The 13,807-nt window shown below is 38.9% G+C and overlaps 1 protein-coding gene across 27 annotated transcripts in view; it reads left to right on the forward strand.

Annotated features, from left to right (window-relative positions):
- The window catches only part of LOC143269220 (uncharacterized), a 304,878-nt gene that overhangs the window by 221,225 nt on the left and 69,846 nt on the right, over positions 1 to 13,807 (forward strand). For 11 of the 27 annotated variants that reach the window (XR_013045631.1, XR_013045652.1, XR_013045654.1 and 8 more), the window contains one exon: positions 442 to 492. The exons of 5 other annotated variants lie outside the window; for them this stretch is intronic. The gene's annotated coding sequence lies outside the window, so the exon portion shown is untranslated. Of the gene's footprint in view, positions 1 to 389; positions 493 to 13,807 lie in introns of all 27 variants that reach the window. 11 more of the 27 variants (XR_013045633.1, XR_013045635.1, XR_013045632.1 and 8 more) reach the window with 1 other exon arrangement.

Raw genomic sequence — 13,807 nt, forward strand, 5'->3', positions numbered from 1 at the left:
TACACACAAACCAGGCATACAATCATGGAGTAGAACATGATGTAGATCACTGCTATGGAGCTTCAACCAGTAAAAAAAACCAAACGCCTAGTTTTGGAGCCACCTGTTTGAATCCACATGCTCTTGCAGAGGTGGCACTGCTAGCTTTGGGTACAAGATCCATTAGGAGGACATGAGAAGGGCAGGCAAGGGGAGAGACTCAAGAGCTGTTGCATCATACAGCTTTGTTATATCAAAACATTATATTTCTTATCATGATATTGCTATAAAGAGAATCCAGGTCACATGATCAGCATGGAATGCATGTTCTCCAACCAAATCTCTGGACCTAAGCATGATCCTTGCAACCTAGGACTGATGAAACTTTTGGGTGTTCTGTGTCATTTCAGATTTTGAAGCTTTAAGCAAATAAATGTGATTTTCAACTTTATTTCTAAATAGAGTCTATTGAAGACCAAAAACGTTGTGGATATACTGGAATTTGGGAGCAAGGTATGTCCCCTAAACTGATGTATAAACTATTTTAAGAACATAGATGACAGTATTGGGGGTAAAGAAATCAGAGGAGAGAGGTGGTATAGAGAGAGTGGGAAGATACTCAGAGAATGTGATTGCTCACATGAATCCAGAGATGAGGCAGTAGATCTAGATGGAAAAGTATAAAGGATTGCCTGCAAATCCCAGTAATTAGAAAGAGGCCTGGAGTCAGCTGTATAGTTGAGACCTCAGACAGCTTGGTCTTTCTAACAATCAGTTGTGGAACATCACACTTCCATGAATAGATACCCTGCCCAGGATATATTGTTATTTACCCAGCAAAGACAGAAATCCCTTCTGCATGGTCCTGCCTCTTATCTCACTGATGTCCCATCCAGAGGAGGGTTCATGTTCTTCCAAATGCCCTGAGATCAAGCTGACAGGGGACAGTATCTGCCTTCTACAATATTCATCTCAGCCCACTCTTGGTAGTTGGATCATGTTCAGGAAATGAACTGGGGGATAAGACTTTGCCTAGCCGGTTGTCAATGTTCAGGCTTGAGACTCCCCCTCTGTGAATGTCAATTTTCCTGTCTTCTACAGGCAGGGGAGTGTCTCAGAGGTCTGCTGGTTTCTTCTCCTTTTTACATGGTTCAGATGACCCAAGGGAGAGCCTCCTCAAGCTTATTCACAGCTGCTCAGGATACAGCCTGGCTTCAGACTCCCCAAATCTGGCCTCAGCAGCCATGAGAATGGTGGCGCAGTTAACTTGACTTTTTTGAGACACAGGCTCTCCTGGCACTTGCACTGCAGTCAGTCTTCAATTCTCCTCCTCATTTCCCAACTGGTTGAGATCAAGGCATGCATCACTATGCCCAGCTCCTTTTTTCTATTTCTAAATGTTCAAACATCCATAAACAACCAGAGTGAGGTCAAGATCATGATGGGGAAAACCACAGAGATAGCTTACCCAAGCTGGAAACTCTTGGACTCTGGCTGGAACAAGCACAGGACCAAACTAGGTACTCTGACTGTGGGTGACAGTCTGGGTGATCACATGAAGCTTCAGGTGACCATGTTCAGGACTGACTGTGAACATACCTATCTGTCCTGAGCCAGACAACTGGAAGAGGCAGCCTGCTGGTGGAAGACACAGCCTACTAAGCCTTTGTCTCAGTACAGAAAATAAAAAGGAAGCCAGAAGTTGGCCATTTGTATTACTTATCAGTTCCCCTTTATGTATCTGCCTCTCAGGGAAGACTGTGTAATTCCTTTTCCCTCAAATTAATGAGTTTATTGAGGTTAATACAGGAGTATAGGTATGGGATTACTTATAGTAATATGAATAACTCTAATGTGTGGCATCACAAAGTCTTACATTATAATGGGTGTCTCATGAAGACTCGAATTCTGCATGTGTCTGCATGACTTGTTTGCAGCTGAATGAGACAGAGGGTCTCATTTCTTCAGTGTAGATGTAACCAACTGTCTTATTAAATAAGAAACACAGAACCAATGTAAAAGAGAAAGCCAAGAGGTCAGAGCTCAGAGCTAAAATCTTACCCTTCCTCCTGCGGTGTTCCTACTTCTCCGAAAGAGAGCTACTTCCTGTGTGTATGTCTTTACACAGTCTTTCTGTTCTGCCTTCTCATTGGTTGTAAACCCAAACACATGACTGCCTCGTCACTGCCTGTAACTACAGCCCTCCAGGTCTTAAAGGCATATGTCTCCAATGCTGGCTGTATACCTGAACACCCAGAGAACTACCTAGCTCTGTCTACCAAGCGCTGGGATTAAACGCGTGCGCCACCACTGCCACGATCTTGCTATGGCTCTAATAGCTCTGACTTCCGGGCAACTTTATTTATTAACATACAATTAAAATCACATTTCAGTACAAATAAAATACCACCATATTTCCTCTTTTCTATTTTAATAAAAAGAAAAAAGCAAAAGGTTATAACTAACAAAAGAAAAACTATATACAAAAGTACAATAACTATATACAATATATACAAGTAATAAATACCTAAACAATATTTAGTCCATTTTTATTCGACAAATCAGAGAAAATAATTCCATTTCCTATACTATTTTGGTAAGTCCAAAATGTATCTAATTCACTTTCTATCCTAATTAATCTTCAATTATAACTAACTAATCTTCAACTATAACTAACTAATCTTCAACTCCCTCAGAGACCCAAGAAGGAAATAATATTAGCTAACAAAAAATAAAAACAGGAAGTGCATGCAAGCAACTTCTAAAAAATTTGTGAGTTGACAGAAACAGCCAGCTGCCTGGACGGTCACCTGAGGTTTCTCCACAGTGTTGGGGCATCATCTTCAGCCTATAGGCTTAGCGTATCTGACAGACTCATTTGTGAAGTAGGATGTACACAAGGTCAACAATTCAACCTCACATTGGGTGAGAGCAGTCCATGTTCCAGAAACACGTGAATTCCACTAGTGTCATGTCATGATTCAGGATTTTAAATTCTAGAAATTGTTGACGGTTTTTGAATTCAGCTGTCCATTCTTCTTGGCTGTGTATATATGGCTTCATCTCAGCATCACCTTCTTCTCCACATCCCTCTATTAAATGCCATTCTACTATTGAGAGGCATGAGCTTAATTACTCTTCAAGAATAACTGTTTCTGCTGCTGTTCCATTGCACAACAGAAGCCATCGGCCCACTGTCTGTTCAGCTGCGTTCGAAGAAAAGGGCACTGTACCTTTTCTGGATTGTGAAGGCTACTTCAGGGATGGTGCCATATTGTCATAGCCTCAGAAGTTGCCTTTTGATAAAGCTATAACTACACTTGTTTTGGCAAGAATCAGTAGTCCTTTGTTTCATGTTCTGTCTGTTCATTTTGTCCTGTTGATTCGAGGATACTTTGTTGTCCAGTGGCCAACTTTTGCCACAATGAATGTTAACTCCATATGCAGTTTCATCAATGCCCATATTTTCTCTGAAGTAGATTGGTACTGCCAGGAGCCAACATGTCTCAAAAAAGAAAAATTTTTAAGTTATCAAACATTTTAAATGCCATATTCTGTAGATCTCTGAAGGGTTTGAAGATGACCTGTCTAAAATATATCTGCTCAATTTTTAAAACATATCTAATATGACTACAAGTTCTATTGTAATGTCTAACTACTAACTTTCATTTCTTTATATCCTAATAGTTGGTAATAATAATGTTCAAAGATCAGAAAATTGCATTACATTGTTAAATGAATTGTATAAATACAATTAGAAAAAATATAGCATTTTCTAACAATATCAATTTTAAATTTGTATACAATATAAAACAATCCAATCCAATGTAAAGTATTTAAAACTAGTAATTGTCTTTTTCTTTTCTTTTCTTGTCTTTTTAAAGAAGAACCCTAAATCTAATCTCCTTTGCTTAGCCTTTTTCCTAAACCTTGACAACAACTTGTAACCAACCTCCCTAAACAATGAAAATTATCCCAGACCCCAAACCCATTAAAAGGACCAAAAAACCACCCACCCCACACTACCTCTTTGGGAATGTGGGTGTCGTATTCTTAAAATTGCTTCCTGCTGGGTATGGGTGAAGTTATCTTTATCCTCAAAAAAAATTTTAGGTTAATTCTCAAATTCTAGGAAAGGTAACTATATCCTTCATTATCCAGTCTGTGTATAATGCCAAATTCAGGGTTTATCTCAAGTCCTTATTCAAGTAGTCTTTGAGACTGGATCATCTCAGCTAGTCATCTCAAAATTGCTCTGAGCACCTTGTATTTCAAAGTTGATCTGTAGATGCTGTTTGTCAACTTAATGATATTATTATTGTCCAAGTGGAATTGTTATTGTTGTGGGGCCCCATCTTCTTCCTGGAAACTTCAGTTGATGTTAGGCTTGGCCATGATTTCCTGCAGAAAACTGATAAGAGACTGAACACAAAGACATAATATGCAGCTAATTGAAGCCTTTTTTCTAGAATTAGTTAATACTCTATATAACCATATCTTAACAAAGTTTAAAATGTATGTTATGTATGTATGTATATATACATATATATATTAATCTTGTAAATTATATATTAAATTCATACTTTAAGAAAAGATTAAAGAATCAGAATAGAATCAAAGAGTTGAGATTAGTAATAGAATAGTCTCTTAATTAATTTGGCTTTTGTCCTGTCCCATAGCAGAAGATGGTTCTTTTATTCTGGCATGATACAGGGAGTTTGCATTTTCCTTTTAACAACATGCTTGAGTTTAAAGAAGGAGAGAGCCATTCTCCAACTCCAAAGTCAGCTTTAAATTTTAATGGAACTTGGACTATTAGAAGACCAATAGTGTTGAATTTTTAGAGAAAAGCAGAAACAAACATTTAGGAAGACATAAAATTTTTTAGATAATATATACCCCTACGCCGTTTCACTCTGTTTCCTGGGATAGATGATTTGTTCCTTTTCTTCAGTTGTCTCATTTGTCCAGTGTTCTTCAGATTCCTTAACCTTCATTCTCCTAAAAGACAAAAACAAAAACCTTTCCCCAAGACTAATTTTGGGGATGTTCCTTTTTGGCAAGTTATTATTATCTGATTTAATGAAAAGGCATGTGTTACTGGTACAAGTTAGTTTAAATTGGATGTTCATGCTGGTTGATGAACTATCACCTCCTCTAATTAAGAGGTCTCTCCTGTTCAAATAGAACCTTTATCAATTTTGATGGTACTTACTGCTTATCTTCTCCTGTAGAAACAAAAGCAAAACCTTGTCCCCAACGTAATACATACACTAGTTTCCATTCTGAGGTCAGCATATCCTTAAAGTATATAGGCTGATATAATTCTGTAGTTTTTTCTATTATCCAATGTCTCTCTGCAACTGTTGTTCCTTTCTCATTGGCATTGAGAAAATTCAAAGTTAATAGAGCATTATGCAATCTATTTCTGGGGGGTTTTGTTACCCCTTTCTCTTTATTTAGCATATCCTTTAGAGTTCTGTTTGATCTTTCTATAACTGCTTGACCTGTAGGATTTTGTGGTATATATGTAATGTGCTTTATATTATAAAGAGCAAAAAACTGTTTCATTTTAACAGAGACATATAATGGAGCATTGTCAGTTTTGATTTGTGCAGGTATACCCATGATGGCCATAACTTCTAGCAAATGAGTGATTACAGAATCAGCTTTTTCAGAACTCAAAGCAGTTGCTCATTGAAATCCTGAATACGGATTGATGGTGTGGTGTACATATTTCAATTTTCCAAATTCTGCAAAGTGAAACATGTCCATCTGCCAGATTTCTTTCCACTGAGTACCCTTTGGGTTACATCCTGCTGGTAATGGCGTTTGATTGCAGAAGGAACAAGTAGGACATTTCTCTACTATTTCTTTGGCTTCTTGCCAGGTTGTAGAAAAACCCTTTTTTAAACCTTTACTATTGACATGATGTTTTTTATGAAATTCTGAGGCCTCCAGCACATTTCCTATCAATAATTTATCAATCTCATCATTGCCTTGTGCTAGAGGGCCTGGCAGAACCGTATGGGATCGAATGTGAGTTATATATAAAGGATGACTCCTTTTCCTGATTGTATCTTGTAATTGAATAAATAGTGAAGTTAATTCTGAAGCATCAGGGATAAATTCTGCAGTCTCAATATGTAATACCACTCTTTCAGCATACTGAGAGTCAGTTACTATGTTGAGAGGTTCTAAAAAATCCATTAATACCAACAGAATAGCTTCAGGTGATAATTCTCTTGGACTATTTAAGTTCTTGTCACCTTCTAAGGTTTTGAACAAATTATTCAGTTCATCATTTTTTACCTCAACAATAGTTCATAGATGAGAAATATCTCCAAATAATATTTGAAAGTCATTAAGAGTCTGTAGTCTATCTCTCCTAATTTGCACCTTTTGGGGTCTAATTTTTTGTAGCTCTATTTTATATCCTAAATAATTAATAGAATCTCTTCTTTGTATCTTTTCAGGAGCAATTTGTAATCCCCAGCAAGGCAAATTTTTCTTTACTTCTTCAAACATTCTTTCTAAAGTATCTGCATTTGAGTCAGCTAGTAAAATGTCATCCATATAATGATAAATTATAGATTTAGGAAATTTTTATGTATCACTTCCAATGGCTGTTGTACAAAAAATATTGGCACAGAGTTGGGCTATTCAACATTCCTTGTGGGTGGACCCTCCATTGAAATCTTTTAACCGGTTGAGAATTATTATAAGTAGGCACTGTGAAAGCAAATCTTTCTCTGTCTTTTTCTTGTAAGGGTATTGAAAAGAAACAGTCTTTTCAATCAATAACTATAAGAGGCCATCCTTTTGGTAACAGAGTAGGCAAAGGAATCCCAGATTGTAGAGAGCCCATAGGCTGAATTACTTTGTTAATTGCTCTAAGGTCTGTTACCATTCTCCATTTACCAGATTTCTTTTTAATAACAAATACAGGAGAATTCCAAGGGCTGGTTGATTCTTTAATATGCTGAGCATTTAACTGTTCTTCTACCAGCTCGTCTAAAGCCTGGAGTTTCTCTGTTGTTAAAGGCCATTGCTGGACCCATACAGACTTGTCTATTAACCATTTTAAAGGTAGAGCTGTTGGTGTCTTTGGAAGATCATCAGTTGTTGTGCCCTGTTCTTGTATAATATGGATGGCTGGTGACCACTCATTAGAACAATATCTTCTAATATTTCTCTCAGAAACATGTGCTAGTTTATGATTTGTTTCTGAGATTGGGGAGATGTTAATCTGAGTATTCCATTGTTGCAACAAGTCTCGACCCCACAGGTTCATAGCTATGTTAACCACATATGGTTTTAATTTTCCTCTCTGTCCTTCTGGACCTATACATTTGAGCCATCTTGCACTCTGTTTCACCTGAGATAATGTCCCAATTCCTAACAGTTGAACGTTTACCTCCTGAAGAGGCCAAGTTGGATGCCAAAATTCTGGTGCAATTATGGTAACGTCTGCACCTGTGTCTACCAGACCAGACAACAAAACACCATTTATTTTTATCGTTAATTTTGGTCTTTGTTCATTAATAGAAGTTTGCCAAAAATTTTTCTTTATATTTTCTCCTGAATTTTCTATTCTCTCTGTTTCATCATCCTGACCAGCATGATTTATTCCAATAGGCATTTGGTTATTTAATTGCTCTAAGCAGGGGTTTCCTCTACGGCTGCAGAAAACGTTTGAACTTGATTTGCTATGGGGCCCTGCATGAGGCCCCTCTGGGAGTTTCCCAAAGACTGAGGCAAAGGACTACCCTGTCTGTCCTTTGTTGATCTACATCCATTGGTCCAGTGTTTTCCCTTACCACACCTTCTGCATACTCCAGAAGGAAGGGGCATTCTGTTGCCATTGTTCCTTGAAGAAACATTGTTTCTAGTAATAACCTGTTTACAGTCCCCTTTTAAATGTCCTTGCTTTCCACATCTAAAACATCTAAAATTCCTCAAACCTTTTGAAATTGCTTCTCCTACCCACTTATCATCATGCTCATGAGCCTCAACATTAACTGTCTCTCTAATCCAATCTTCCAAGGTACAGATCTTGCCTTTAACAGCCTGATTATTCTTTTACATGCTGCATTCACATTCTCAAAGGCCAAAGATTCAATTACTATCTTACTAGCTTCTGAATCTGAGACCATCCTCTTTACTGCTGAAGCCATTCTTTGTAAAAAAAAAAATCTGTGAAAGATTCTTTTGGGCCTTGCATAATCTTTGTAAATGACTCATTTTTTCCCCTGGTTCCTCAACTGTGTCCCATGCATTCAAGGCTGCCGTTCAACATAAAATTAGGGTTTGGACATCATATAAACATTGTGTTTGTACTGAAGCCTTCTCCAATAAGCTGATCCTGGCAAACTTGTATTGCTTTGACCATCCATTGTTTTTCTATGTTTTTAGCTTCATCCTTGAACCACGTTAGCCACTGTAACCTCTGGCTGGGTTCCAGAACAGCTTGTGCCAGCTTCTGCCAGTCCTGTGGTACAATCCCATTATATGTTGACCAATAGTTTAACATTTGCTTTACAGATGGGGAATGCATGTCATAAGATACTATTGCCTCCTTAAACTTTCGTAAAGCCAACATTTCAATTGGAGCCCAAATATTTTGTGTCATCATTTGATCAGGCAACTGTTGTATGGTTACAGGATAAATTAAGGGTGACTGTGTGAAAACAGGCTTTCTTTCTGTAACCTTATGATCCAAACTTGAACCAACTTCACTGTTAATTTCTCCTGTCTGAATTTTTACAGGTTTAACAGGTTTTTCTAAAGCTGTTATCCTGGCACTTAAATCAACTATCTTTTTAAATACTAAAATGAGAATAAGCATGGTGATAAACTGCATAATTCCCATAATACTAATCTTTTCATATAGTTGTTCCATTGTCAGACTGCCTAAAATTTCAAACAAAACCCATTCTTCCAATATACACAGGAAACCCATTTTTTTTAAATGTGGAAAAAAATTTGTCTTTTAAATAGTTTCCTTTATGACTTACCAAATCTGCGTAGAAGAGCAGAAATCCGAGTGAATTTCAAAAGAGCCACCTAGTGTCCTAGTTGTGAATCCAGAGAGAGAGAGAGAGAGAGAGAGAGAGAGAGAGAGAGAGAGAGAGAGAAACACAGAGAGAGAAACAGAGAGACAGAGAGAAAGCAAAAGTGAAAGTGAAAGTGAAAGTGAAAGCGTAGCTGGCTAAAGCTTAAATCCAGCCACTTGTTCCCTCTTGAGCCGAGTCAAGACTTGGCTTTACAGGCAGGGGCCCTGTTTAGCAGGGCAGGCCTGAGTTGTTTGTAGCACTGGCTTTAAGCAAGCAGCTCACAGTCCGGCCTGAGCCCAAGCAGACCTGGGCCAGGGCTAGGGAGCCGGCTGCTCCGGCTAGGGAGCCGGCCCCAAGCAGTTTTTAATGGATTCTTGTCACGTTGGGCGCCAGATGTAGATGTAACCAATCGTCTTATTAAAATAAGAAACACAGAGCCAATGTAAAAGAGAAAGCCGAGAGGTCAGAGCTCAGAGACAAAATCTTACCTCCTGCAGTGCTCCTAACTTCCCTGCCAGAGATACTTCCTGTTTGTCTGTGTTTAAATAGTCTTTCTATTCTGCCTTCTCATTGGTTGTAAACCCAACCACATGACTGCCTCATCACTGCCTGTAAGTACTGCCCTCCAGGTCTTAAAGGCGTATGTCTCCAATACTGGCTGTATCCCTGAACACACAGAAATCTACCTAGCTCTTCTAACCACCACGCTCTTGCTATGGCTCTAATAGCTCTGACCCCAGGGCAACTTTATTTATTAACATAAAATTAAAATCACATTTCAGTACAAATAAAATATCACCATAGATCAAAGACCTCAACATAAATCCAGTTACATTGAACCTAATAGAAGAGAAAGTAGAAGTAGCCTTGAATGCATTAGCACAGGAAACCACTTCCTAAATCTAACACCAGTAGCACAGACACTGAGAGCAACAATTAATAAATGGGACCTCCTGAAACTGAGATGCTTCTGTAAGGCAAAGGACACAGTAAAGAAGACAAAATGAGAGCCTACAGAATGGGAAAAGATCTTCACCAACCCCACATCTGACAGAGGGATGATCTAAAAAATATGTAAAGAACCCAGGAAAATAGACATCAAAATACTGAACAATCAAAATAAAAATGTGGTGCAGATCTAAACAGAATTCTCAACAGAAGAATCTCAAGTGGCCAAAAGACTATTAAGGAAATGTTCACCATCCTTAGCCATCATGAAAATACAAATCAAAATAACCCTGAGATATCATCTTATACCTGTCAGAATGGCTAAGCTAAAAACACTGATAAAAGCTTATGTTGGAGAGAATGCGGAGCAAGGGCAACACTCTTCGAATGTTGGTGGGAATGCAAACTTGTACAGCTACTTTGGAAATCAGTATGGAGGTTTCTCAGAAAATTGGGAATCAATCCACCTCAAGAAGCAGCTATACCACTCTTGGGCATACACCCAAGGAATGCTCAGTCATACTACAAGGATACATGCTCAAGTATGTTCACAGCAGCATTATTTGTAATAGCAAGAACCTGGAAACAACCTAGAAGACCCTCAACTGAAGAGAAAATGTGGTACATATACACAATGGAATAATATGTAACAGTAACAAACAATGACATCATGAAGTTTTCAGGCAAATGGATAGAACTAGAAAATGTCATCCTGAGTGAGGTAACCCAGACCCAGAAGGACAAACATGATATGTACTCACTCATAAGTGGATACTAGATGTAAAGCAAAGGATAACCAGAGTACAACCCACAGCTCCAGAGAAGCTAGGTAACAAGGTAGACCCTAAGAGGGACACATGGATCACCCTGGGAGGGGAAATAGATGAGATCTCCATGAGTAAACTGGGGAGGAGGGGGGTGATGGAGGGTAGGGGGTTGGGGATGAGAAAATAAGGGAACAGGATGGTGGATCTGGAACAGGGACATAGTGGAAGAGCAATGAGATACCATGATAGAGGGAGAAATCATGGGGATAGGGTATAACTGGGTGCTAGGGAAGTTCCCAGGACTCCATCAGGATGACCTAAGCTTAGATGACTAGCAATAGTGGAGAGAGTGTCTGAACCATCTTAGTCCAGTAATCAGATTGGTGAATACTCTGTCATCATAGAGCCTTCATCCAGTAACTGATGGAAGCAGATCCAGAGATCCACTGCAGAACACCAGGCTAAACTCTGGGAGTCCAGTCAAAGAGAGAGAAGAGGATTCTTTGAGCAAAGAGGCATCAAGATCATGATGGGGAAACCTACAGAGACAACCAAATCAAACTACAGGGAACTCATGAACTTTAGACCAACAGCTATGGAGCCTCTGTGGGACTGGACTAGGCCCTCTGCATAATCAAGACAGTTGTTTAGCTTGATCTGCTTAAGGAGCCCTCTGGCAGTAGTATCAGAATCCATCCCTGGTGCACAGGCTGGTTTTTGGAACTCACTACCTATGGTGGTACACCTTGCACAGCCTTGATGCAGAGGAAGGGGCTTGGACCTGCCTCTACTGAATGGACCAGTCTCTGCTGACTCCCCATGAGAAGCCTTACCTTGTTGGAGGAGGGAATACGGGGTGGGTTGAAGGGGGAAATGCTGGAAAAGCAGGAGGAGGGAAGAGAGTGGTATCTGTGCTTGTTATATAAAATGAAAAAAAATTCTTAATGAAAAAAAGAAAGAAAAATATATGTATGAGAGAAGCAGTACATTATGGCCAATTCACTGGGCATGATGGAGCTGTGTTTACAGAAGAGATGAAAATTAAATGGTTGCTTCATCAGGGACTTCAGGACCTGTGTGTAGCTCTCCAGCCTTTTCAGAGCCCAATGGAAGAAAGTGATCTTGTGGAAACAATTAACAGTTTAAGGAAAGGATGAAGTGTTGTATAACAATTTTCCTTATTATGACATGATATTCTTTACTGTTATTTTTGAGATTATAATCACATTATTTTCTCTTTTCATTCATCCTTCTAAACCTTCCCTATACTCTGCCTTGCTCTCTTTCTAATTTATGACCTGCCTTTTCATTAATTGCTGTTATAAGCTTGTGTGTGTGTATGTGTGTGTGTGTGTGTATGCATGTAGTTATATATTCTTAAATGTAAACCAATCATTTTGTATAGCTAGAATATATGTTTTCATGACTGACCATTTGATATTGAGTATCCAAGTAGTGTGCTCTTCCCTGGGTAGGGCTATTTCGTTAAGTCTCAGAAAGTTCTATGAAGTTCATAATACCCAGCAATTAAACTATGGCTGGGAAAGCTGAAACTTACAGGATTAACAAGGCCCTTCCACTCCCAAGGTTAAATAGGTGGTAACTAAGGAGAACTGAAGAAATGAGACCCTCTGTCTCATTCAGCTGCAAACAAGTCATGCAGACACATTCAGAATTCTAGTCTTCATGAGTCACCCATTCTAATATGAGACTTTGTGATCCACACATTATAGTTATTCATATTCTTATAATTATTTCCATACCTATTCTCCTGTATTAACCTCAATAAATGCATTAATTTGAGGGAATAGGAATTACACAGTCTTCTCTGGGAGGCAGACAGATAAAGGGGAACTGATAAGTAATACAAATAGCCAACTTCTGGCTTCCTTTTTATTTTCTGTACTGAGATTCAAAGGCTTAGTAAGCTTTGTCTTCCACCAGCAGACTGCCTCTTCCAGCTGTCTGGTTCAGTACAGATTGGTATGTTCACAGTCAGTTCTGAACATGGTCACCTGAAGCTGCAGGTGATCACAGTTCTTGTGAGTGAGCTATGGCTTATGTCATGTCCAAAAGACAGCATGTCACAGCATTTCCCCTCACGCTCAGTCAGGACACTCGAGGCCCATTTCCACGATGTTTCCTATGTCTAACAGAAGTGGTTAATCTACAGGTCCCATTTACCAATGAGCATTCATGGTCACTTCAACATTCTAATGTTATGAGGCTGTGCATTCACTGATGCCTGCTACCGAAAGAAGGACCTCTGACCAAGACTGAGAGCTGAAGAGATCTAGATGTAGAAGCAGAAATATTTCCAAAGCAGTTGCTACTACACAAAGTAACAATAGTAGCATCATCTTAAAGGTTATGATCTGTCAAGCCAGTGACTTTTGACCAGGTACACAGTACTAGGTATTAATTCCTTCCTATAGTGCAGGCCTCACGAGATCAGAAGGAAGTTAATTAAACAGTGACTCCCATGTCACTATTGCACCAGTGATTTTCTCATATTCTGTGGGCCACCACTTCAATTATATTTGCTTATGCTAAAATAAAAACTCATAATTTCATAATATCCTATTTGTGGATTTTTGGTCTCATTTACTATTGGATGAGAGTCCTACTCAGAAATCCCTTACCTGTTCTTGGAAGTGGGAGTATTTTCTCTACTGTGACCTTTGACAATTTCAGGGTATCAGGTCTTATTTTGACATCTATGATGCATTTGGTGCAGAGCTTGTGTACGGTAGAAGATAAAGAGCAGAGTTTCATTTTCTGCATGCTGAAAACAATTTTTCATAATGACCATATCTGAGACAGTATCTCAAATGCCAACATATATGTGAGATACAAATATGTGTGCAAAGTTATACTAGGTACTCACAAGTGCATTCTGCTTACCAAGTGGACCACTTTGAGGGAACCAGCCATGCAGTAATATGAGGTCAAGCTCTGATCACTCAGAGTAAGGACGGCATGGCAATCACTTGCATTAAAATAAATTTGCAGCAGGACTTACAGCCTGGCTCAAACACTACAGATTAGGTGGCCATT

The sequence above is a fragment of the Peromyscus maniculatus genome, chromosome 18 (genome assembly GCF_049852395.1).
Source record: "Peromyscus maniculatus bairdii isolate BWxNUB_F1_BW_parent chromosome 18, HU_Pman_BW_mat_3.1, whole genome shotgun sequence".
In the NCBI taxonomy this organism is placed as follows: domain Eukaryota; kingdom Metazoa; phylum Chordata; class Mammalia; order Rodentia; family Cricetidae; genus Peromyscus; species Peromyscus maniculatus.